Source organism: Natrix helvetica (genome assembly GCF_964273705.1).
Source record: "Natrix helvetica genome assembly, chromosome: 1".
Taxonomy (NCBI): domain Eukaryota; kingdom Metazoa; phylum Chordata; class Lepidosauria; order Squamata; family Natricidae; genus Natrix; species Natrix helvetica.
Window position 1 is genome coordinate 331,936,190 of NC_138548.1, and position 26,563 is coordinate 331,962,752.

At 42.3% G+C, this 26,563-nt stretch overlaps 1 long non-coding RNA gene across 1 annotated transcript in view; it reads right to left on the reverse strand.

The window, feature by feature from the left end:
- The window catches only part of LOC309384585, a 131,215-nt gene that overhangs the window by 11,168 nt on the left and 93,484 nt on the right, over nucleotides 1-26,563 (reverse strand). The window lies entirely within an intron of this gene.

A 26,563-nucleotide genomic window follows, 5' to 3' on the forward strand; every position in this document is an offset into this window, starting at 1 on the left:
ATGACTGTGGAGAAGCTGCAAATGTCGTAACTGTGAAAAACGGTCATAAGTCACTTTCTTTCAGTGCCGTTGTAACTGTGAACAGTCACTAAATGAACTATTGTAAGTTGAAGACTATCTGTAATTGGCTTTCATAATCCTAAAACACAGTTGGGGGGATGGTTTGAAAGGAGATCTAAGACTCAATAACAAGAAATTTAGTCATTTTTAAATTTGCGTCTCACTGTTGCATTGGCCACATCCATTAAAATTTGTGGCTTCTTATATTTATTTTTTTGTCCCTTTCTAAGGCTCTTCATCTGCTTCCCTTCACAAGCCTTCCCATTTTAGAAGACTGCTACTGCATTCCCCCTTTACCTTTGCTACTTTAGGCTAAGCATGCCTAGTTCTTTTCAACATCTTTCATATATATTTAAAAATGCATATATTTAAGAATTCAGTTTATAATAGTAAAATCTAATAGCAACTAAGCTTAAAAAAAAAGAGAATAGGAAGGAGTAAAAAGTGCAAAAAGAAAGAAAAAGAAGAAACAGAAAAGAATATAATAAAAGAAGAAATATATAAAGAAATAATGTCATTAATTTTTAATTCCTTGAATTTTATAGTTTCGATGTGATTTTAAATGTCTTTTAATTTTTTAGTGGGAGCTGCCCAGAGTTGATGGAAAGATGAGTTGCTGCATAAATGTTTTAAATAAATAATACCTTAGCATTAGCTAATGAGCGATTTCCAAAAGCAATTAGAAAGTGAAGCTTGTGAACTGACAGTCCTTTAAAAGTATCTGCTGCAGTTGTGAACAAAATGGCTAATCCCATCATCTCCCAGCACTCAAACCCATGGAAAACGACTGTCCTGTGTTCTGCTTGTAAGGAGCAGCTGTCTGGAGCTCATCTGGGCAATCTCCCATGGTCCCCTCTTTATCCAGAGAGGTTCCAAAGAATTAGTCTACTCGCCAGTTTCTTGATCTTCACCAAGGTCATTAACTCCACTTTCATCTAGCTATCTTCAAGTCACCATCCCTCCTCTGGAAGTCCCCCATCCATCACACTCTGCCCTTTTGGCTCAGTCCTCCCTACAAGCTGAAAGATTCCCTTTATGGGTGGAATTTGCCAGCAGATTGCATCAAAGCTGTCAACTTCATTTTTGAGTGACAACTTCATGACCTGAACTTCCATTGCACTTAAATGAAAGAAAGAAAATAAAACAAGCTGCACTCGGAAATTTGGGGAGATTCAGAGGACTCGTTTAAGTGAAAATAAATTGTAGATAGTGAGCTTCATTATCATAAATTGTGGAAGAGATAGGCAAGTGATTGCTGTCAAAGCTGCCCTTCCGTGTTATCGTTCATTTTGAAATTAATCAGTAAGAGGAATTATTTCAAATTCCTTTCTAATGCAAAGAAAGAAAGAAAGAAATTGTGCCTCTGTGGGGTTAGACTCCTCTGCTGCTATGAATGGAGAATAAACATGGTGGAAAGAAGCAACTGTCAGTTCTGGAGCCATTTTCCCCTGGTACCTTCAGGACAAGTACAGCGGAGATGAGTTGAACTGTGGGAACAGGAAGTGGGGAGGTAGACATAGCTGGGAGTTGTAGCCAAAATAAAATTATTTCCTCTGAGAACCAAGGACTTTCCCACCAGGTGTGAGGAGGTGGGATCTGAGACCAAGTGACCCTTGGACTGTGACCTGATTAGACCATGTAATGGACTGCATGGGCAGGGGAAAGAAATCTTTTTAACCAGGGGGAAACCTGAGTCGGGTTTCCCCAAATGTGCCAATATGGCATGCCTAATAAATCTATACTTTGAGGAATATGCATGCTTTGGAGTTTTGATTCCATTGGATGTGCTACTTGGAACCCTGACAGCAAAGATATTTCCAGCCTTTTTGACAGTCTTTCTCAACAACATACACCACCACAACATAGAGCCTTAATATATAAGACAGCTAGCATCCTTATTCAAAGCCCTTTCCTGTAAGATTAATATTTCTGTGATGCACATGGATAATCAACCCGTCCTGACAAGAGAGATTCTAAACATTAGAAAACCCTGGAGGGATTTATGTTTCTAATCTGAGATTTGTGCCTACCTTTTCTCATCATTTCTGATTGCTGAAACTCCTCAGTCGTGAACATCTATTCTCTTGTTATCCATCACTTAAGACGGATACCTTAGTTTAAAACTAAAACAAAAGTGGTTCTCTCAGAATTCCTCATTCTATGAATCTGTAATGAATTAAGTGTTGGCCCAGAACAAGAAATAAGAATTCCGTGGGAGTGGGGGTGGAGGGTAAGACAGATTCCTTACATTGTTGTTTTGAAGCCCCAGTATCACAGAGCCAGAGGTGGGTTGTTCCCGGTTCGGCCTGGTTCAGCCAAACCGGTAGTGGTTTTTTTTGCCTGGGTCACAGAACCGCCAGCGGCTCTGCTAGGCTTGTCACGCCTCTGAACCGGTTCCCTCGCCACCGCTGATGTCGCCGCCATGTTGTTTTGTGGTGACTGCGCATGCACAGTTCACTGTAAATTGTTCTGCGCATGCGCAAAGAACAATTTACACTGAACTGTGCATGTGGAAGCGAGTGAAGCTTGCGTGTGCATGCAAAATGCGGCCAAAGCGGATTGGTAGTAAAACCGACAGTAACCCAACCCTGCACAGAGCCACCCTCCCCCTCAAAAAAAAGCCTTGGGTGTAGTTCCCAGGACTTCTCCATTGGAATATTAAATGTGATAGAAGAGGAAGTGTAGGAAGGAAAATCCATCTGGTTCTGTTCCAAGCTGGGAGAAAGACGCTGGAAACAACCTGAAGGCTGATTGGAAAGAAAGTTTCTTTTTATTGGTGAACAGAATCAACACACACAGAGTGTGCAGTTCTGGGTCAGCTGACCAATTGGTTTGATTTGTACATGGACTTTTCCAATCAGCCTCCATATTGTTTCTGTTAGATCTGGGCAACGAGAGAAACAGACTGCGGACACGAAGTGACTTAACAGCTCTTTATTAGTAGTAGTAGTGATCCAGCTTGCTCTGTGGTCGGAGGGTTCCCCTTTTATAGGGATCGGGTACGCCCCTCGACCAATCAGAACGATACCTGTTTCCCGCTGTAGCAGCGGACCAGAGAGGAGACTTGCCACGATATATGTTAATATCTAACACCCCTCCCCTCCTAGACGGAACGTTGCGGTTAGTAACATAGTCTTTTAGGTATGTTGGAGTTTGCCTTACTCGGGAGGAGCGTCGCAGTTCGGGTTGGTTAGAAGTGGTTGCAGGATCGGATGCTTTTTCTGTTTCACGTTCGGGGGGTTTCGTGCCTTCGTTGCTAGGGCGTTCCGGAGTCTGCTCGGTTACGTTGTTTGGGGGTTGCTCTGCTTCGTGCTCGATCTCTTGTTCCGACCTGGGTTCGCAGGTGTCGTAGTTCTCTATGATGGGGCTCTCGAGTGGCTGACTTTGCGTTGGCAGGTAGCTCTCGTCTTCGGTTCGAAGGTCTGAGTGTGCTAGGCGACCCCGAAGTTGATCGATGTGCCTTTTCCAGTTCCGCCCATCTTCCAGTTCCAACAGATACGATCGTGGACCCGTGATGCCAATGACCCTTGCCGGCATCCACAATGTTCCCCCTGCATAGTTGTGGGCGTATACTGAATCCCCTATGCTAAAGGTCCGAATTTTGCTTGTGGAGTCTGGGGGAGCTGTGGCAGAGTAATTTGGGTGAAGACAGTCCAGGTGAGACCGTAGACGGCGGCCCATGAGTAGTTCAGCGGGGCTCCTACCCGTCGTTGCGCTTGGGGTAATATGCTGAATTAAGAGGTAATGGTCAATGCATGTTTGCCAATCACCTGGACCCATCCTAGCGAGGGCCTCTTTTGCGAATCGCACCATTCTCTCCGCCTGTCCATTTGATGCCGGATGGAATGGCGCGACGAGGGCGTGCCGAATTCCCTGACCTGCTAGATATGTCTCAAATTGCATGGCCGTGAACTGGGGCCCGTTATCGGAGACCAGGAGGTCGGGCAGGCCATGAGTGGCGAAAAGTCGCCGTAGAACCTTAATGACTGCCTCTGCCGTGGTTGAAGTCATTAGGACTACTTCTAGCCATTTCGAGTATGCATCCACAACTATAAGGAAAGTCTGACCTTGGAATGGCCCTGCGAAATCGATGTGTATTCGTGACCAGGGTGCTTTAGGCTTCTCCCATTCTGTGGCAGGCGCTTCCGGGGGTGCTGGTCTCGATTCCTGGCATGGGTCGCAAGTGGCCACCCATTCCTCTATTTCTTTGTCCATGTTTGGCCACCAAACGTAACTTCTTGCTAACGCTTTCATCCTAACAATCCCCGGATGACCCACATGTAAAGCATCTAATACATTCCTACGCAAAGCATACGGAATAACAACTCGATCCCCCCACAATAAGCAACCTTGTAACACTGAGAGCTCATCCCGTTTTGACCAAAACACTTTGAATTCCGGGCCCACGTTTCCCTTCGGCCACCCCCTCCAAACCCAAGTTTGAACTTGCTTTATTAACATGTCTTTAGAAGAAAACCTTGCAACGTCGTAGGAAGAAACCGGTCCTGAGTCCAAACAATCAATGAGCAGCACCGGTATTTCGGGAGTGGGGTCTGGCAAATGGTCCGGTAGTGGGCAGCGGCTGAGTGCGTCTGCATGTCCTAGAGTGGAACCCAGTCGGTGAATTAATTTGTATGAGTACGCAGCCAGGAAACAGTCCACCTGGTCATGCGAGGAGAAAGGGAGACGGGAGTGGGGCGGTTTCCTGCCAAAAGTCCCAACAGCGGTTTGTGATCTGTAATCAGTTCAAAATCGCGGCCGTAGAGGTATTCGTGGAAACGTTTTACTCCAGCTACAGCAGCTAGCGCTTCCCTGTCCATCTGGCTGTAATTCCTCTCGGCCGATGAAAGAGTCCTGGAGTAGAAGGCGATGGGTGCTTCTTTTCCGTCGGGCATCCGGTGGCTGAGGACTGCGCCGACTCCAAAAGGTGAGGCGTCGCAGGTCAATACCAGCGGTAGTGTCTGGCTGTATTGGACTAACAGTGAGTCAGTGGTGAGCAGGCGCTTTACTCCGGCAAAAGCTGCAGCTTCGGATCGTCCCCATTTCCATGGTGTGTTCCTCTGGAGTAAACGGTGTAGTGGCTCAGCAACGGTCGCCTTCTGCCTCAGAAAAACGCTGTAGAAGTTAAGTAGTCCGAGGAAGGCCTGCAACTCGGTCTGATTTCGTGGTGTGGGGGCGTCCTGGATCGCCTTGATTTTCTTTGAAGTGGGGTGTATTCCCTGACCATCGATTCTATAACCCAGGAATTCTACGCTAGGCACGTTAATTTGGCATTTTTCCTTTTTGAGGCGGAGACCCTTTTCTCTGATTCTGGCCAAAACAGTTCTGACTCTTTTATTTAATTGCTCCTCGTTTGCAGCGGACACCAAGATGTCGTCAAAATAGGGGACGACTCCCGGTATCCCTTGCAAAAGTCGTTCCATGACGCTCTGGAACAATCCTGGAGCAATACTCACACCGAATTGTAGCCGGTTGCATTTGAATGCTCCTCTATGTGTCACTATAGTTTGGGCCTCCGCTGTGGCGCTATCTACGGGCAGCTGCTGGTAAGCTTGTGCCATGTCTAATTTAGCAAATACCTTTCCTGGCCCCAACGAGTGCAATAAGTGCTGTACTACAGGCACAGGATATGCGCTTTGTTGTAGCGTGACATTAATTGTGCATTTATAGTCCGCGCAGATGCGGACTGATCCGTCTGGTTTGACTGGGGTCACGATGGGCGTTTCCCAGCGCGCGTGATCCACCGGCTCAAGGATTCCTTGCTCCACTAACTTATCTATTTCCTTATCTATTTTTGGGCGGAGTGCAAAAGGCACTCGTCTCGGTTTAAGTCGGATTGGCGCCACTTTGGGGTCTAAATTGAATGAGATCGGTTTACCCACATACTTACCAAGACCGGGGCTGAACACATCCTCGAACTCCTTAAAAATCTGCTCAGCGCTGCTGTTTTCCACAGCATTGATTCCGGTGACTTCTAACCCCAAGGATTCAAACCAATCCAGTCCTAGGAGGTTTTGTAATGGTGCGCTGGCGATGGTCACGGGCAGCTGGGCTACGATGTCCTTGAAACGGATCTGGAACGTGCCTTGGCCTACAATGGGGACTCGGTTCCCCTGGTAGTCTTGTAGCAGGATGTCTGGAACGCGTAGTTGGCTCTTTTTGAGGCTAGGGATAGCCTGTTTCATGGAGGCCCATGAAATGATCGTCAGGGACGATCCTGTGTCAACTTCCAGCTCGCAAGGTGAGCCCTCCAAGAGGACTGTGACTTTCAGCTTTTTTGGCCGCTTGGTGCGGACTTGGCTTATTGTTGTGAGATACGTTCGCAACTCCTCTCTCTGGGTCAACTCTATCTCAGCCTCTGTATCCTGAAAATACTCTCGTTGAGCGTCTTGATAGAACGCTCCCTCAGCTCTTGGTGTGTAATCTCTCTGGGGATACGTTCGCTCAGCTCTTTGGGAATTTTCTCTCTGGGTAAACACTTGTGGATTTCTCTCTGGGCGCCCTTTTTGATTTCGCCAAGCCCCTGGGTTGGGCTTCTGTTGGCGGTACATTGGTGGCTGCCGTGAGGAAGGGACTTCGCTCCGGCACACTCGTGCGATGTGCCCAAATTTGTTGCAGTGCGAACAAACAACGTTCCTGAACCTACAGGTAGACCTGGGGTGATTCCCTCCGCAGCTTGCGCAGGGCGGCAAACGGAATCTGGGTCTCCCCCCAGGCCTCAAGTGACTGCTCCGCATCAGGTGACTGTCCTCGAACTCGGGATCCTCGTAGTCGGGGTTTGTGTCCTTGTAGTGAACTCTGGTTTGCCTTGGTACTGGCTGGTTTACGCTGAAACCGCGTTGTATGGTTACTGAAGATTTCTCCGCTGACTCTGACGCTCTTGCTTCATTTAAAGCTATCTGTAGGGTTAAATTTGGGTTTGCCAACAGCTTCTTTTGTAGTGAAATGTCTCTTAACCCACAGATAAGCTGCGCTAAGATATGCTCGTCCAGATCCCTGAACTCGCAGTGAGTTGCTGCTTTACGCAGGGCTGCAACATATTGATTGATGGATTCTCCCGCCTTCTGGTTCCGCGTGTTGAATTCCTTGCGGCAAACATGGCGGGAAGGTTTTGGCGCGTAATGAGTTTGTAGAGCCTGTTGCAATGCCGTCCACGATACTGCCTGTATTGGAGTAGGCGCGGTGAGGTCTCTGGCCGTGTTGAAGACTTCTTTTCCGCAGTAGCCGAGGAAGATGTTTTTCTTCCGGGCGTCGGTGATCCCCGTGTATTCGTTCGCTTCGAGAAAACACTCGAAATGAATCATGAAGGCTTCCCATTCGTCGTTCGCTGGGTCGAATGGAGCGGGGGGAGTGTGCATCGCCATCTTCTCTCGTTTGAATTTGCCGCGCTGCGGTGACCTGAGATGGCTGCCGGAATTTCTGCCGAATTCCTAGGCTGGATCAAATCCGGAGATTCTGGAGGTAGCGTTCTTCGTCCTATCTGCCTCTCGATCCCACCTTCGTCGCCAATGTTGGATCTGGGCAACGAGAGAAACAGACTGCGGACACAAAGTGACTTAACAGCTCTTTGTTAGTAGTAGTAGTGATCCAGCTTGCTCTGTGGTCGGAGGGTTCCCCTTTTATAGGGATCGGGTACGCCCCTCGACCAATCAGAACGATACCTGTTTCCCGCTGTAGCAGCAGACCAGAGAGGAGACTTGCCACGATATATGTTAATATCTAACAGTTTCCAGCGTCTTTCTCCCAGCTTGGAACAGAACCAGATGGATTTTCCTTCCTACAGAAGATTGTTAAATATTCTAGGATGATTATATTCCCTGTATCTAAATCCTCTTCTTTGTCCTGGTCCTACTTTCTGGAATCCAGTCCCTGTGTTCCAAAGATCAAGTGAAATCCTTGGCATCTCCAATTTGAACTAAGATTCTGGGAATGGAAATGGTCCTTTTGCCAAATCTATAAGACAAGGAAACAAAGGGGAATTGCTAGCTGATTGATGATGAGTTGAAAGATTTGTGACTTTGCTTACTTACTTTGCTTACTAAAGCTGTGACTTAAACATTAGGAAGACATTGTTGGAAGAAATGTCCATTTGAGTTCAGTGCCAAGTGGGGAGAGAGACACTGGAAACAGCTGTTTGGAAAAGTGGTTTAATGGTGGACAGGACCACATAGTTTGAGATCCTGGGCAAAATGAGCACAGGGGAGAGAGAGAGAGAAAAAAAAAGAGAGAGGTTGATTAATATCCTCTCTTGGGCCCTACCATGGAGCTTCCTATTCCTGTGTGAGAAATGTATTTGGATTGGTTGTCAAACTCCCATGGGGCCATGCAGGAGTAACTTTGTAAGTTGTCTTGAGTCCCAGCCTTGGTTGAATCTTGCTAGTGATGCAATCTCCCCAGGTGCCATGTGGTGAGATGGGCAGAGGGCTAATCCTATGATGTCCTGAGGGTGAAGATCTTTTGTGTTGTAAATAAGCTGGCCCAGCCTTTTGTCTTTTAGATAGGATGGCCCAGTCTTTCTAGGGCTATTAACCAAAGGTGGGGGCTGCTTTCCAAGAGCATGTTTCTCCTTTTCTCATCCAGGGAGGTATAATATTCTGCCTTTTTAATATTTCCTAGAATATTTCATTCTTCTAGGAGAAGGGTGGGTGCTAATTTTCTATAATATGTACACACCTCAGTGCTGTACCTTAGAAGACCCCCAAATTTTACTATCCTCTGTCATCCAGTAGACAAAGTGACCAAGTTTAAAGCCTCTGTCTCTGAAAAAGAAATCATGGCAAGGGAAGAGTTATCTGGTCCTTTCCATTGTTCTTAGGGAAAAAAACAGCTGCAAAGGGCTTGTCTCTTCACTTCCTAACTCCCTTGTGGTGATCTTAACTCAAATAGACATTTTCTTTGATAGATGTATGGGCCAGTATAGTCTTCCCACCCCTCACCCCTCTTTTGTGGGTCTCTTGGCAATCTTGGGATTGGAGAATAACTCACACCCAACTGCTGTTACTCAGCCAAGAATGCTAGGAAGGAGAGCCCAACATGGAGAAACTATACATAAATCCTGGATTGTAGCTTACAACTTCATTCTGGTCTTGAGAAACTAAAACTTTTCCTTTCCTCCCATTTTTCCCCCTTCTCTTGTTTTTTAAAATTAATTTTTAAGTGTAATAAACACTTAAAACATTTTAAATATGATTTCCTCACTGGAATTTTTATTTCAGAAAAGTGAGTTTAAAGTCAGGGGTGGGTTGCTACCGGCATTACCGCCGGTTCAGTGCGCATTTACACCCCAAAAAAGGTCTGTGCATGCACAGAACATTAGAAAGGGGGGGGATTGCATTTCTGCAATGGAGATTGTTATGTGCAAGCGCAGAACCAAAAATCAAGATGCCACCGCTGAAAATAGAACTGGTTCGGGTGTGTGAGCAGCCGAGTTACTACCTACTCGTCCGAACCGGTAGGAATCCACCTCTGGTTAAGGCAGTGGGTCTCAACCTTTCTAATGCCGCGACCCTTTAATACAGTTCCTCATGTTGTGGTGACCCCCAACCATAAAATTATTTTATGTTTTCTGTACTTTTTTTGAAAATATGTGTTTTCCAATGGTCTTAGGCGACCCCTGTGAAAGGGTTGTTCGACCCCCAAAGGGGTCCCGACCCACAGGTTGAGAACCACTGGGTTAAGGTAAAATAAATCAATTTGACTTAGAGCTGACATCTGGAAGTTCCTCTCCCTATGTGGTTTCACCCACAAAAATAAAACCCCAGCTTTTTCATTCTTAAGAGGGAACAATGTAGCATATGATAGTAGCTGTATTGGTTATTAACTTAAAAAAAGACCTTCAAAATAAGTCAATATGTCATACATTTTCTTAAATATGGTGGCATCTCCTGCTAGAGTAGAGGAAGGAGTGAAGAGACTAGCAAGCATAAGAGTCCTTGCATAGGAGGCAACAACACAGACCTAACCATCCTACTCACCCATCCCCTCCCAAATCGCTGAAGCCCCCAAGAAAATGCAGTCAGTCTGGTAAGATACTTGTAAATAGGCAAGCAGCAATAAAGAATCTGATCAGTTCATGGGGTTGTTCTGGTTCCACATTTATATGTATTTTGGTGGATCCATAAAGAAGCTGCCCAGGACATGCAAAGCCAGGAAAATATTTTCTTTTTTTTTAATTTACCATTTAACATACAAAGTCTTGAAAGAGGCAGTAGTAGGATAGTGGCTCACAGTTAATGTAGTAGAAGCAATAGAGAATTGACTCAAGGCCATTGGGAACGGTTCTGTATATTGTTTTGCATAATCAAATTCACTAGGTCTGAGCTCAAAAGCTAAGCAAGGCCAGGCCTGTAATGGTGGAAGGCCACAAGACATAAATAAACATTTATTTATTGCATTTGTATCCTGTTGCAATTAGTTCAATTGACCTCTGCAACTTTAACTTTTTAAAAAAGTCATTTGGTTCCATGTTATTGCCAAAGAATGATACGGACTTAAGGAATCATGCTGGGCTCAGAAAATCTTTTTAAAACATACAGAGGATTCCCAAATTATCACTAGGTTTAGGAGTCCATGACATGACAGCTCATGTACTTGCTGCACAGGGAACTGTAACAAAAAATGCAGTAAACTGCTTTCCTCTGAGATTCTGCACTAGTTGGAAATTTAGAAGTGAACCAATTTAAATGTCATTTCTGCTGTTTCTTTAAGAAATGTGAGAACATATCTGATCACCATGACAACCATAGGCTGCCCAGTCTGCTTCCACCTAAGAACCAGGAACTGTGCATGCAAGATGCTTAAAGTATATACATACGATTAATAATAATCTTCTTAGCTAGAAATATACTCTTCAATTGCTGGTGCCTATTGGAGAAATGCCAGCAGAATATATACAGTATATTTTAGCAGCCTGAACTGAAAGCTGTCAAAGTCTTAAATACATATGTTACAGCACTTGCCAGAATTTAAACACAGAGTTTGTGTCCTGGCAAATGACATTCCAATTTTCTTTTAATGTTGGGGCGTTCTATAAAAATGTACTCCACAACCAATTAGTAAGAAATTAAGTTCTACCCAGAATGATTGAGTTTAATGGAACTTAGTTCTAAGTAGCTACGCATCAGATTACACTGAGTTTATTTTTCAATGGATTTCTTTCCTAATTGCTTAAAAGGAAGTAAGTCAGAACATATTATTATAAATTCAGGAGTTGGTGATGGGATCTTTTTCATGAGTCCAATCTCCTTAATCTGAAATATCAGAGCAGTTTAGGACTGCTAACAATCTTGACTGTTAATTGGTTAATTGGTGAAGCATTACATTAGTTTACCTTATATATAGTAGCACACACTAATCCCATGTTCTCAGTTCACACAATACACTCTGATAAAATATAGTTAGTTAGTTCATGGAGACATCTATGGAGATTCTCAATCATCCAGGTCATGCTGGACTTAACTTTTTTTCTTTTCTTGAAGACAATACACTGCTCATTAAAGTAGGCTGCTCATCTTGGATGAGAAGCAGCTTTGGGACACACAAGGAGAAAGGACAGGAAAGAGGTTTGCATAGCAAGAAGTTTGTAGATTGTAACACTGGATTTGGAAAGATGGCACACAAATCTTCTGGCATAATAAAAAAAAATATAAAACTTAAAAACTCCAAAAGAACAGACAATTACAGAAGCATTCACAATGGTTTGCTCTGGCAAGCAAAGGCTTGAGTAAGAAATACCTTTCTCATTTTCAGTCTCCCAAGGAACCATACAGAAGTTTAATATTTGGTTCCAAATTTTATTCTTGGTGTTGCAAGTTAAGAGGGACTCTAATTTGTAATACTAAGGATAAAATTTGGAACTTGAGATTAATTTTATTATGGATCCACTCAAAAAAAACCACCAGAGCATTTAGATGGCATAATTACTTGTTATTTCTTATTCACTTTCTAGATTTTGTGAGAAGTGTGAGGCTATAAGAAAGCAATTTGCCTAAACCTACTTCACAAAAATTGGGTTTTCATTAAACTGAAGGCTTCAGGTGTCTTACAGTTATTATGTGATAAATATATTTGATATCAGCATTTCTATATTGACCGAATGATTATTATAGAAAATCCATAGCTTATAACTATTATATATACATTTTAAAGGGTGTTTTCCTGTCCATTACTTCTGATTTAAAGGATACCTATTCCTGTTTTAAGTCCTTTTCTCCCAAAATGTTGCCTCTTTAGGGCCACAAGAAAATGTTTTGATTTTTCCAGTGTTGTGATTATCTAAACCATGATCTGAAAGAAATGCTTCAGAATATTCATAAAGTCATTATTACACCTTTTAAAGCAACAGCCTCTTTTTTTATTCTCTATGAGCCTGAAAACAGATGCAACTGCTCTAAGAAATTACATTAAGAAGAAGAATAGAAGAATATTTTTTATTGGCCAAGTGTGATTGGATACTCAAGGAATTTGTCTCTGATACATAAGCTCTCAGTGTACATATAAACAACAAAGTCAGTGGTTTTCAATTTATTTTGCTACCAGTTCGCTCATATGCGCTCTTGTGCTTGTGTGCTCGTGTCTGGGTGGGTGGGCGGAGCCTCCCACCACCACAATTACTGCTTTGCCCAATCCGGGGTGAACCGGCAGAAAGACACCTCTGAACAAAGTAATAAAACATAAGATACCAGTAAGAGAAGGTAGTAGGAAAGACAGAAGGATAATAGTAATAAAGCCTTACAACACAACAAGAAAAACAACAGCTCCCAAAAGAAACCAGCATGGCTGCATAAACAACTATCTGACAAACTGAAAGACAAAAAAAGTAAGTATAAAAAGTGGAAGGAGGGGGACATAACTAAGGCAGAATATCAGCAAATAGCCCGAGCCTGTAAAGATGAAGTGAGGAAAGCTAAGGCTCACAATGAAGAAAGGCTTGCCACAAAAGTAAAAATTAACAAAAAAAGCTTCTTCCAACATGTTAAAAACAAGAAAAAAGTTAAGGAAACAATTGGTCCATTGCTAGGAGAAAGTGGCAAGAAGGTGACAAGCAACAGGGAGAAAGCAGAACTATTTAACTCATGTTTTGCATCTGTCTTTACACAAAGGGATAAAACAGTCCAACCTATCAAAAGCAGCACCACAAAATTAGGAACACAAATTGAAATAGGGAAGAAAATGGTAAGTGAGCACCTGTCTACCCTAGATGAGTTCAAATCACCAGGACCGGATGGATTACACCCCAGAGTTCTGAAGGAACTAGCAGACGAGATCTCAGAACCACTGAATTATATCTTTCAGAGATCCTGGAACACCGGGGAACTACCAGAGGACTGGAAAAGAGCTGATGTGGTTCCCATCTTCAAAAAAGGGAAAAAATTAGATCCAGGAAACTACAGACCTATCAGCCTAACCTCAATACCAGGAAAGATTCTGGAAAAAATAATCAAGCAACGAATTTGCGAACACCTAGAAGCAAACAAAGTAATAGCCAAAAGCCAACATGGATTTGTCAAAAACAGATCATGCCAGACTAATCTTATTGCATTCTTTGATAATGTGACAAAATTAGTGGACCAGAGGAATGCCGTTGATATAGTTTACTTGGACTTCAGTAAGGCTTTTGATAAGGTAGACCATAACCTACTACTAGATAAAGTAGAAGAATGTGGGTTAGACAGCATCACCACCAGATGGATTGGTAACTGGCTGACCAACCGCACTCAACGTGTAGTTCTCAATGGAACTGCATCTACATGGAGGGAAGTATGCAGTGGAGTACCCCAAGGCTCTGTTTTAGGCCCAGTACTCTTCAACATCTTCATCAATGATTTGGATGAGGGAATAAATGGGGAACTCATCAAATTTGCAGATGATACCAAGCTGGCAGGAATAGCCAACACTCCAGAAGATAGGCTTAAGATACAGAAGGATCTTGACAAACTTGAACATTGGGCACTATCTAATAAAATGAAATTCAATGGTGAAAAGAGTAAGGTTCTACATTTAGGCAACAAAAACGGAATGCACAGGTACAGTATAGGTGATACCTTACTCAGTAGTAGTAACTGTGAAAGGGATCTTGGAGTCCTAGTGGACAACCATTTAAATATGAGCCAGCAGTGTGCAGCAGCTGCCAAAAAAGCCAACACAGTTCTAGGCTGCATCAACAGAGGGATAGAATCAAGATCACGTGAAGTGTTAATACCACTTTATAATGCCTTGGTAAGGCCACACTTGGAATACTGCATTCAGTTCTGGTCGCCACGATGTAAAAAAGATGTGGAGACTCTAGAAAGAGTGCAGAGAAGAGCAACAAAGATGATTAGGGGACTGGAGACTAAAACATATGAAGAACGGTTGCAGGAACTGGGTATGTTTAGCTTAAGAGAAAGAAGGACTAGGGGAGACATGATAGCATTATTCCAATATCTCAGAGGTTGCCACAAAGAAGAGGGAGTCAAACTATTCTCCAAAGCACCTGAGGGTAGAACAAGAAGCAATGGGTGGAAACTAATCAAGGAGAGAAGCAACTTAGAACTGAGGAGAAATTTCCTGACAGTGAGAACAATTAATCAGTGGAACAGCTTGCCTCCAGAAGTTGTGAATGCCCCAACACTGGAAGTCTTTAAGAAGATGTTGGATAGCTATTTGTCTGAAACGGTATAGGGTTTCCTGCCTAGGCAGGGGGTTGGACTAGAAGACCTCCAAGGTCCCTTCCAACTCTACTATTGTATTGTATTGTATTGTATTGTATTGTATTGTATTAACACGGGTACATATCCTTAGACATAATACAGTACTGTGGTAATTAGGTGTTCAGCAAAGTGATGGCAAAGAAAAAACTGGTTGGTTGTTTTGTCATGCAACTCTAACCCTAACCCTATAGTGGTGTCCTGAGAGGAGTAGTTGAAACAATTTATGTCCAGAATGTGAGGAATCTATAGATATTTGCTCAGCCCTCTTTCTGGCTCAGGCAGTATAAAGATTCTCAGTTTCATAAGTCCGCCTATTAAAGTAGCTGTATGTTGAATATGCAAATACAGAGTCAGAGTCTCCACTCCAGTATTCCACTATTCAAGCGGGAAAATAATTTGAACTGATTGGCCAATGGCTGACAGGTTCCTTTAAAAGGAACGCCAGCCAGTATTTTTTCCTACATTGTATACTATGAACTGAATAAAGGTTACTGTTACTGAATGTGGCTTTGCCTCCATTCTTATGCACAAACTAACACTGTACCTTTGTCAGGCTTGTAAAAAGAATTCCCACGGATAAAACACTTGGGTTGTTGACAGTAACTTTCTGTATCTCAAGTGTGAATTTCCAATAATATTTTTACTTCAAACAATTCTGCAGAATCTGCAGAAATAAGAAAGGGATATTTTTGCCCAGGTAGTGTTGATAACTTGGGTGATATATTATAATTCAGACAGTTTCTGTAGGATCAATTAAGTTAACAGCTCTTTTTATAAAGAGAGAGAGAAAGAATTTGCATGCTGTGTCTCTCTCTGCTGGTAGTCTAATGTTTATTATAACATTTGCAAGAGCTATTCTAAGGCAGGTGCTATAGTTGATAGCATATGAAATCTAATGTAACAAATTTCCTGCTGGATGCAATGAAAACCTTATCTAATATATTATCCTGTTTCATGCAGTTGTTCCCTTTTCATATCAGGCAATAGAACCATGGTAATGGGCAGGAAGTAAAGGTATAGAATACATCAATCACGGTCACCTAGGCAGCAGAATAGAGGGAGCCAGGAAAGGAGCATAGGGGACCCCAAAAAGGGGCTTGCCAAAGATACACTCAGGCACTCGGGCCAGCCTCCTGAAGATAATTGGGAAAGCAATAGGTTATCTTCATAAATGATAAGCAAATAGAAGGGGGACTCATCAAATTTGCAAATGACACAGAGCTGGGAGGAATAGCCAACACTTCAGAAGACAAGATCAGGATCAAAAAAGAATTTGACAGACTTGAACAATGGGCCCTATCTAACAACATGAAATTTAATGTGGACAAAAGCAAAGTTTTACACCTGGGCAGGAAAAACCAAAGCTTAAAGTACAGATTACGTGAAACCTGGCTCAAAAATAGTAACCGTGAGAGAGATCTTGGTGTCCTAATGGACAATCACTTAAATATGAGGCAGCAGGGTGCAGCAGCCGCCACCCCCCCCCCCAAAAAAAACCTAATAGAATCCAGAGGCATAGAATGTTTATGGAGATTTTCAGTCATTCAGGTCCTGGTTGTCTCAAAGGCAGTGGCGTAGCGTGGGGAGTGCAGGGTGGGCTGTCCGCACCGGGCACAACATCTGGGGGGGCGCTCGCACTCGCAACTCTCTGCCCCTGCCTGGCTCACTCACTCTCTCTCACTGCAGTGCTGGCTGTGCGAATCCGATCCGAGCCGCCGGGTCTCCGCCCACTGTGGAGGGGGGGGTGCCAGCAGTGGCGTAGCGTGGGGGGTGCAGGGGGGGCCGGCCACATTGAAAGGGGGCACGCTGGACACTTAGCAGCTCCAGGGTATGGTTCCATTTTGATGTTTAGTTTTTGTTCTTGATATTTTTTGTCATTTACGATGATTGTGAGATGACATATAATAGCATGGCCCATGCTAGGTTACTACATTTGTAGATTTGTATTCATAGACCTGCTGAAAATGTGGAGAATGTGTAATGCATGTTCGCACTCAATAAAGTGTTTGAAAATAAACTTGTATTTAGATGCATTTTACTTTAATTACATCAGTATTTTCATAACAAACAATACATGTGCTTAGGGGGAGGGGTTTCTTTGACTAATCTAGTGGAAGAGACTCGAGTGCTAAAGGGGGCGCAAATTACTTGCCTTGCCCCGGGTGCTGACAACCCACGCTACGCCACTGCTCAAAGGTGCTTTTTCAAGAGGAAACTGGACTTTGTTTTTCTTTGAAGATGTTTCTTAGATGAGAAGCAAAAGTCTTCAAGGAAAAAAACAAGAACATTTTGGTCACCATATTACAAAAAAGATGTTGAGACTTTGGAAAATGTGCAAAGAAGAGCAATTAAAATGATTAAAGACCTGGAAACTAAAATACATATGAAGAACAGTTGCAGGATATGGGTTTGGCTAATCTAGAGAAAAGAAGGACTAGGGGGCACATGATAGCAGTATTCCAAGGAGAGAAGCAACCCGGAATTGAGGAGTAACTTCCCAACAGTGAGGAAAATATTTTAACTGTTTTAACCAGTGGAATAGCTTGCCTTCAGAAGTTGTGGGTGTTTCATCACTGCAGGTTTTTAAGAAGAGATTGGACAGTCATTGGGTTGGACTAGAAGATGTCCAAGGTCCCTTCCAGCTCTATTCTGATTGATTGTAACATGCTTCTGTAACATGCAGCCATCAAGATCAGTAACCCTTCCTGGAGTTAATCTCAACAGAATACAGTTTTGCAAAACTGTCTCGATCTGTAGTCACTGCATTAAGCTTATGCTACGGGGGGGAGGGTGGGAATCATTTATCCATCCCATCACTTGCAATTTAGTTCACTATTCTGAAACACAGCATTATATAAGTCAGCTGTGTGTTTGTACATTCATACATAAATACATAAATACATACAAACATACATACATACATACATACATCATATATTTACATTGTGTGTGTGTGTGTGTGTGTGTGTGTGTGTGTGTGTGTGTGTACACGGTATATATTTGTGGTAGTAGACAAGGAGCAGAAGAAAGAAGTAGTGATAGATGAAGCAGTGCCAAGTGACAGCCACATCTGGAAGAAAGATATAAAAACCCGGAGAAAGGCCAGGGCTGAAGAGAAACTAGATGTAGAAAGTAAAGCCCGAAATGATCCCAGTGCTGGTTGGAGCACTCAGGGCTGTGATCCTAAGCTGAAAGAGTGGCTCCAACAGATCCCAGGAATGACATCAGAGCTCTCTGTCCAGAAAAGTACAGTGCTAGGAACAGCTGAGATACTGCACAGAACCCTCCAACTCCCAGGCCTCTGGTAGAAGATCCAAGATTGAGGAAGACCCCAGAGCAGTGATGGCTAACCTTTTCATCACCAAGTGCCAAAAGTGTACACACACATGCACATACACCCATAATGCAATGGACCACTGCCACCCCGCCCCCAGCGCATGCCCACACGACCTCTCATCCCCGCATGCATATGTGTGTGTGATCCTCGTGCGTGCACCCCATGCATGAGCGCACATCTCCCAAAAACCAGCTGGCCAGTGGGAGGCCCGCACACATGCACATTGGAGCTGAGCTGGGGCGACAGCTCATGTGCCCGCAGATAGGGTTCGCCATCAAGGCCCCAGATTTGTGCCATAGGCTCACCATCATGGCCCCAGAGCATCCATAAGGGTGAAAAGCATTTCTAGCATTTCCTTGCTAGTGCATGTTGTGCTTTTTCATTTATTGGCTGTGATAGGAATTGGCTGACCAGCTTCTTACTAGACTTCGATGTCCTGCATGTGTATATGTGTACATGTGCCTATCCCCCCCTTCCAGCATCTCAAATCTAGAAACCAAATTAAGCCATGCCTGGCACAAGACTGCAGAGATTTCAGAAATACCTTGATAATAGTGCAAATTCTGCTACAAGCCAGCAGGTGCTGCTCATGTCAAAAACAAGACCTATTTAAAAGAGCCCTTTCATATACCCGGTATATTGCAGGCTGTTGAGTCATGCTAAAAATGTTGCACTCAAAAGCACGATTTACCTATAGTGAGTCAGCCAAAAGTTCTTCTTTCCTCCTTTATTTATTTATTTTTAAATCTTGTGTGACTAGATTAGAGGTGGATTGCACAATGCACAACAAAGATAATGTCAATCTACTGCTCTAATCTACAATATAAAAATAAAAGTGCATCAGATAACAGAGGCAGAATGTTGGGATTACTATCTGAAATGACTATGGCACAAAACTGCAAAGCTTTATTTGGGATTAAGCTACTAGCTTCAAGTGAAAGAAAATTTAAAGTAAAAAGTGGTATCACAAGGAATCCTTCCCTGTCACCAATAATATCAAAAAGCTGTTATTCGGGACTGTAGCCATCATTAGTGGCCAGACCAATAACGAATAAGGTAACAATGCAATTTGTGAACTGTCAGGTATTTCCTTGCTTCTGACACATTGGCCTTCCTAGTTGAGACTGACAACAGTTGCTGGATAAAATGTGAGTATGAAAAGGTGATTAGTGTAGCAGAGGTGATATTCATCCAGTTCTCTCTGGCTCAGGAGAACTGGTAGCATCGGCTGTGGGAGGCTCCGCCCACCCACCCCAACATAATGCACGAGCACTGCACATGCACAGGAGGCGGTGTGCATGTGCAGACAAAGCAGGTGCGTGTGCGAGCGCGCTCACATTTGCGAACTGGTAGGGAAAGCAAGTGAATCCCACCTCTGGAGTGTAACCTTGTAGGATTACAAGTCCTTCTGATAGCACAGTTGGGAAAGCTCTCCGACACCTTGAATGACTATATCAATTTGAAGTAGGCTAAATGTAACAAGCATTTAACTCTCTTTAAGTTTGCTCCCGTGTTATTAAGTTATTCCTAACTTAGTGCATTGTTTTGCCATTCTGGATTGGTTCCACAGGTCCAATCTTCTGGGCTTACGGACCAAAGTTTTACACAGATTCTTAATTTAGCATTCTTTGTCATAGACATGTTTAAGAATTTGTATCGATAATTTCAGGGACCGTGAACTGTATCACCTGAAGCGCTACCAAGCTGTTTTCGGAACTCCGCATTAGAAGCAAAAAAATAAATAAATAAATAAATCAGTATTTGATCACTGAAGCATCAGATTGTTTAGAAAAAAGTTATCTTCAGTTACATGGAAGATTTCACAGCAGATGTTTTAGAAATGACATTCAATAAGTTACATTTGCCATACTTTATTAGTTCAGTATGTGTGAAAACCTGGGTTGTAGATAGAAGAGCAGAGAAAACTAAAACGTTTCAAAAAAACCTCTTTAATCCTTCTCCAGGGTCCCTATTACCCCAGTTCAGCACAGGAGAAATAGTGAACTGTCCTCTCCTTTCCAAGACATCTAGGGATGATTGAAAATGTTTTCAAAGGTCTCCTTCTCTTAGAACAATGTTGGCAAAACTTTTCGGCACCGAATGCTGAAACCTGAATGCTGAAACCAGTGCATATGTGCTGAAAACTAGAAGAGCAACTGCTCTTCTGGGTTCCGGTACGTGCATGCAGACTGGCCACTTGGTCTTCGCGGGAGCTCCAGAAACCGGAAGAGCAGCTGCACATGCATGCGCCAGCCAGCTGCTCTTCTGGTTTCCGGCACAAGTGCGTGCCAGAACCCAGAAGAGCAGCTGGCGATGGCACACGTGCCCAAAGAGAGGGCTCTGTATGCCACCTATGGTACCTGTGCCTAGGTTCGCCATCACTGTCTTAGAATAAAAGACATCTCTGCAGCATACATAGGCTTTCATAAGAAGGAAATGCTGCGCTATTACCCTTTGTGAGTACTATATCTCAAAGGTAAATATTTGAAAAATGTTTTGAAGCTGTAACGTGTCAATTTTTCTACTGACAATGCTGGAGCAATTTGGTTGTAAGCCAGTGTTTCTCAACATTGGCAACTTGAAGATGTGTGAGTACAACTGCCAGAACTCTGGAATTCATGTCACCTGAAGAATTCTGCGAGCTGAAGTTCAAACAACTTAGGTTGCAACGTCTGAGAAGCCCTTGGGTATTTTAGAACAATCCAGATGGGGATCAGGGTAACACAATTGTTGCTGTTTTTCAGGTGAAGATTAGAAAAGAAAGCAGATTTAATTCACCTCACATGCTATGTGGTCTTTTATTCTTTTCCTGTATTTTACTTTATATCTTGTCTTTTGATGTGGGATTTTAGGACTGTTACTGTATTAGTGTTTTAGTTATACAGTGGCTTTTATTTTTGTATATATCATGTAAGGTGCAGCTCTCACCTCACAATCAATACAATACAATACAATACAATACAATACAATACAATAGTAGAGTTGGAAGGGACCTTGGAGGCCTTCTAGTCCAACCCCCTGCCTAGGCAGGAAACCCTATACCGTTTTAGGCAAATGGCTATCCAACATCTTCTTAAAGACTTCCAGTGTTGGGGCATTCACAACTTCTGGAGGCAAGCTGTTCCACTGATTAATTGTTCTAACTGTCAGGAAATTTCTCCTCAGTTCTAAATTGCTTCTCTCCTTGATTATTTTCCACCCATTGCTTCTTGTTCTACCCTCAGGTGCCTTGGAGAATAGTTTGACTCCCTCTTCTTTGTGGCAACCCCTGAGATATTGGAACAATGCTATCATGTCTCCCCTAGTCCTTCTTTCTCTTAAGCTAGACATTCCCAGTTCCTGCAACCGTTCTTCATATGTTTTAGTCTCCAGTCCCCTAATCATCTTTGTTGCTCTTCTCTGCACTCTTTCTAGAGTCTCCACATCTTTTTTACATCGTGGCGACCAGAACTGAATGCAGTATTCCAAGTGTGGCCTTACCAAGGCATTATAAAGTGGTATTAACACTTCACGTGATCTTGATTCTATCCCTCTGTTGATGCAGCCTAGAACTGTGTTGGCTTTTTTGGCAGCTGCTGCACACTGCTGGCTCATATTTAAATGGTTGTCCACTAGAACTCCAAGATCCCTTTCACAGTTACTACTACTGAGCAAGGTACCACCTATACTGTACCTGTGCATTCCGTTTTTGTTGCCTAAATGTAGAACCTTACTCTTTTCACCATTGAATTTCATTTTATTAGATAGTGCCCAATGTTCAAGTTTGTCAAGATCCTTCTGTATCTTAAGCCTATCTTCTGGAGTGTTGGCTATTCCTTCTGACAATCAGAAGGCTGTAGGTTCGATCCTAGGTAGCGGCAGATATTTCTCTCTCTGGGCACGAGTAAATATCAGCTGTGAACTCTGCATTGGCGACAGGAAGGGCATCCAGCCAGTAAATACTCAGCTCCATTCAGTTGCTACACTCCACCCCATGCAAGATATTAAAAGGTTCTCCTCGCATATATGTGCTAGTCGTTCCCGGCTCTAGGGGGCAGTGCTCATCTCCTTTTCAAAACTGAAGAGCCAGCACTGTTCGAAGACGTCTCCGTGGTCATGTGGCTGGTATGACTAAACGCCAAAGGCACATGGAACGCTGTTACCTTCCCAGCAAAGGTGGTCCCTATTTTTCTACTCGCATTTTTTACATGCTTGCAAACTGCTAATTTGGCAGAAGCTGGGACAAGTAATGGGTGCTCACTCCATTATACGGCGCTAGGGATTTGAGCCGCTGAACTGCCGACCTTTCTGATTGACCAGCTCAGCGTCTTAGCCGCTGAGCCACTGCGTCCCTATTATGCAAGAGATTACGGGGTCATTAAAATACAAGAAAAAAAATAGTAAGGTCTTGAGCATATAGAAACAAACGTAACAAATAAAGGAATGAGACATGTTGTTTGATTCTGCCTTTGCACATTGTGGGGCTACAGTCACTTGTGGCTTATTTTGAAAAGTCTGGTTGAACAAACCATGGCTTGACATAGGGACTAGGCAAAAGTCGGAGATGCATCAATGAAATTTCCACACTGAAGTTATTCTTAAGAATATTCATTCAATTATTTAGCCCAAGTTGTCAGCTTCCAACTTCAGATATGTTCAAAATGCCACCAGGACTCACGTGAGAAATGTTCTCTTTCCTACAACTCCATTGTACTACTTTCCTATTGTTTTCCAGTCAATTAATTTTTACTTGGTAAGACAGATAAAATTAGAATGGAAACAACAGCCCGTCAAACTGTGGGTTAGGGCAAACAGACCAATGAGATAAAATGATTTGCTGAAGGCCAGCAAGCGATCAAGGACAGAGAACTGTGAACAGACAGCTGATCTGATTCTCCAGCTTTGTGCTAATTAATGTTGAAGCATCCATCTGCAAACAGTTTACCTTAATAGATTATTGTAACAGTTCATGTTCTATGTTACACAAACATTTTTGGAATCTTGTTAGCAAAGCAACCATAATATCTGTTATCACATTTTCAATACTAATTCAAAATCAGCCAAATATGGGTAGATGGGGAAAGGGAAAACCTGCCATGATCTGTACATTATTTGTATTAGTTTCAATAATCCAGGTACATATTTTTAACTGCAGGGATGATAGGACAATATATTCTAAAGGTGGATTGGAGGAGAATCAATTGATTTAACAAGAATTAATTGAACATAACTAAGTTAGCTGATCATAAGTAGCAATACTCTACTGTAATTAAAGTTTATTGCAACATCACTTAGTTTGGGAGAAGTGGTTGCTAACTGAAGTTTCCAAGGTCATGCAGACAGTACTCAGTTCCAAAGTGGTTGTGCACCTGAGCCAAAGTTGGAACTAGTTTACCTGGTTTGAATTTCAAAGACTTTTAGTTCCCAAAATGGATGATGGCAGGTTTTATGTATTGTATATAGTATATAGTAGTCAGTTGAAGTTCTCATTCTGGTCCCCTGTTGGAGCGGGGAAAATGCTCTCTCCTGATTGGCTGTCCGGCTGATCAGTTTCCTATAAGAGGAGCTGTGTCAGCCAGGGATTTCAGTTGCCTCACAGGCAGTATTGAATAAAAAAGCTGTTAGAAATCACTCTGGCCTCACCTGCCTTCTTCGCCTAGAACTTCACAGCAGTTTTATGTGATAACCTTTTGTTAAAGATCCTTAACATGAAAAAATGCCTTTTGTTGTCATATAGTGAGTTAGCATTTTCATTGAGCTATCTGTAAAGAGCTGAAGATCCTTTTCTTAACCATTGCTGTCAGCTGATATCCAATACTGTTTGTGTGGATTGAATCTACTGCTTCAGCTCCATTGCACAGATTTGCAATATTAATATTCATTTTTTAAAAATGTATTTGCCACTCTATTTTTTTACATTACGTATTTTTGTATCCTCAACAAACCCACCTTACTCTTTGTCTTGTAATCAAGTACCTTTGTAAGGTAAGGTTTAAAACAAGTAAATTAGCATAGAAATTTGGGATCAAGCTCCCCTTATTCTCTGCTTCCTGCATTTAAGTCATTCATCAGCTAATGTTGCTTTCATCCCTTTTTTATGAACCCAAAAATTATCAAAAATTTCTGAAAGTGAAAGAACAAAATATTTAACGAATCCTTTCTACCCATGCCCCAAAAGTACATGGCACAATTGATTTATTTGATATCTGGAATCTTTGATTAAATGAGTGTAAATTACAGTACAATAGTAGGTTTTTAAGACTAAACCTTTGGGAACTTATGTATTTTCAGTTCAGTTAAAAGTCTGTGGAGATTCTCAGTCATCCAGGTCATGGTTGTCCCAAAGGTGCTTTTTCAGGAGGCAACTGGACTTTTAAAAAAACACACAAGAAAGTCCAGTTGTCTCCTGAGAAACCACCTTTGGTATTTCAGTTCAGTTCACTTCTTTCCAAATTATAAAACCAATGCAGAACAGGTTTTAAAATAAAACTATCACATTTCCTCATGCATACTCACACTTTATTAAATACTGTATGAACTACTATCAGTTCCAGACATTATATTCAATACTCAAACACATACCTAAGAACAGCTTTGCTGGATGAGGCCAAAACTCATCTTAGCTCCAGGTTTATTTTCACAGTTGGTAGTCTGAGCACTCATAAACAGCAGATGGAAAAGCTCTCCTTCTGCTCAGACTGACCTGCAGATCCTCAAATGAGGAATTCCTTAAAACCTCTGTTTTTATTTAACAATTTTATTTTTATTTAAAAAATTAAAATCCGAAATAAGAAAAGGGAATGGAGACAAACAAAACAAAAACATTTTTAAAATGTGAATTAAAATTAAAGAAATTAAAATTAAAGAAATGAAATTGCTCAACTAGCTTAGTGAAATACCAGTCCTGAATGATGCTATTCAATTCCCCCTTTAAATCTCTCCATGTTAGTGATCATCACCAAGTCCTATGCCAGTGAATTCTACTGTTTTAATATATGCCATGTGGATGCTGCAAATTATTTGTTCTAAATCTCTCTCCAGTCAGCTTAATTGGATGGCCTTGATCATAGTGTTTTGGGGGGGGGAAAGGGGTGGGGACTTCTCCCTGTTCATTTTGCATGCCTTGCATGAAGTTACAAGATACACCTTAATCATTTTTTCCAAGCTATTTTCTTGTAGGGAGAGTGTTTGAGTCCACTTCTTATCATTCTGTACTTTTTTTCAGTTGTATTCTATTCCTTTCCAATTGTAATGATCTAAAATGGTAATGAGAGCCACTTTGGCGTGATGGTTAAGACATCAGGCTAAACATCCGGAGAGCGGGACTTCTAGTTCTACCTTAGGCACAAAGCCAGTTGGGTGACTGTCAGAGTTTGTTGCAGCAATCACATCCAAAAAGCACACACAGACAACTGATTCAGCAGGATTCATTAACTTCTCTTTATATATAATATAACACATGAAGTAAATATACAATACCAGAAAGCAGGTTTTTCCGACTGGTAATAAATACAAGCAAACACAGGCAGAGGAGAGAACAGTTTCAGTTCAGAGCAGCAGACTAGTTTTGAGCTCAGCACAGACTGCAGCTTTAGTACAGAAGTTAACCTAAGCCACGCCCAGGCTCCTTGCTGTCTCCTTATTGCTCCTACAGCAAATACTGTTTTAGTTTACAAACAGTTCCATTGGCTGACCTATTGCCATGTCTATTCCAGTCTATGAACATACTTTGACAGTGAACTTAGGAAGGAGGCAAATTTCTTTTTAAAAAATCTTTGCCAAGAAAACTGCAGGGACTTGTCCAGACAACCTCTGAGTATTGGACACAACTGAGGAACCATTCTGTGTTTGAATGTAAGGTTATAAGAAACTGGCCTTCTGTTTCTTACCCACCCCCAGCCTTTTTAAAATTCCCAACACAAACAAACAGGCCTGATTAGAATCTCTATATGCTTTCTCCTTAGGAGTGGATAAGACTGAAACAGACAGGCAGGAAAGAAATTGCTTCCAGGAGCAATTTATGTAGTTATTTCTTATTCTCCCCTTTTCCCAATGTAGAACATAAAACACTTGATCTGGGTGGGGGGGGGATGAACCACTGTCTTCCAAAACCTATGGGCATTGTTTATAGAAGTTTCCCTTAAATATTATAGTTTGGGAAATTTATATACTGAACACAGCTTGATAGAAGAAAACAAATCCCCCCGCCCTTCACTAGAGTTTCCAACCAATTCATCATTTGGCATGAAGCCCAAAACAAAGATTTAATTTTTCCTTTTATTTTGCTTCCCTATTCGATTCATACATCACACTAATCCATGAAGCTGTGATTTGTTTTAACTGAAATTTATTGAACAAACAAATAGCAGACTGCTTGATAGCAACGCTCCCAAGTAAATGTTACAGTGATGTTACTGCTGAAGAAAACAAGAATCCAAAGCCAGGGTGGCTTCTGGCTTTTGTTACTGCCAGTTTTCTCACGGACGTGCTTCGGATG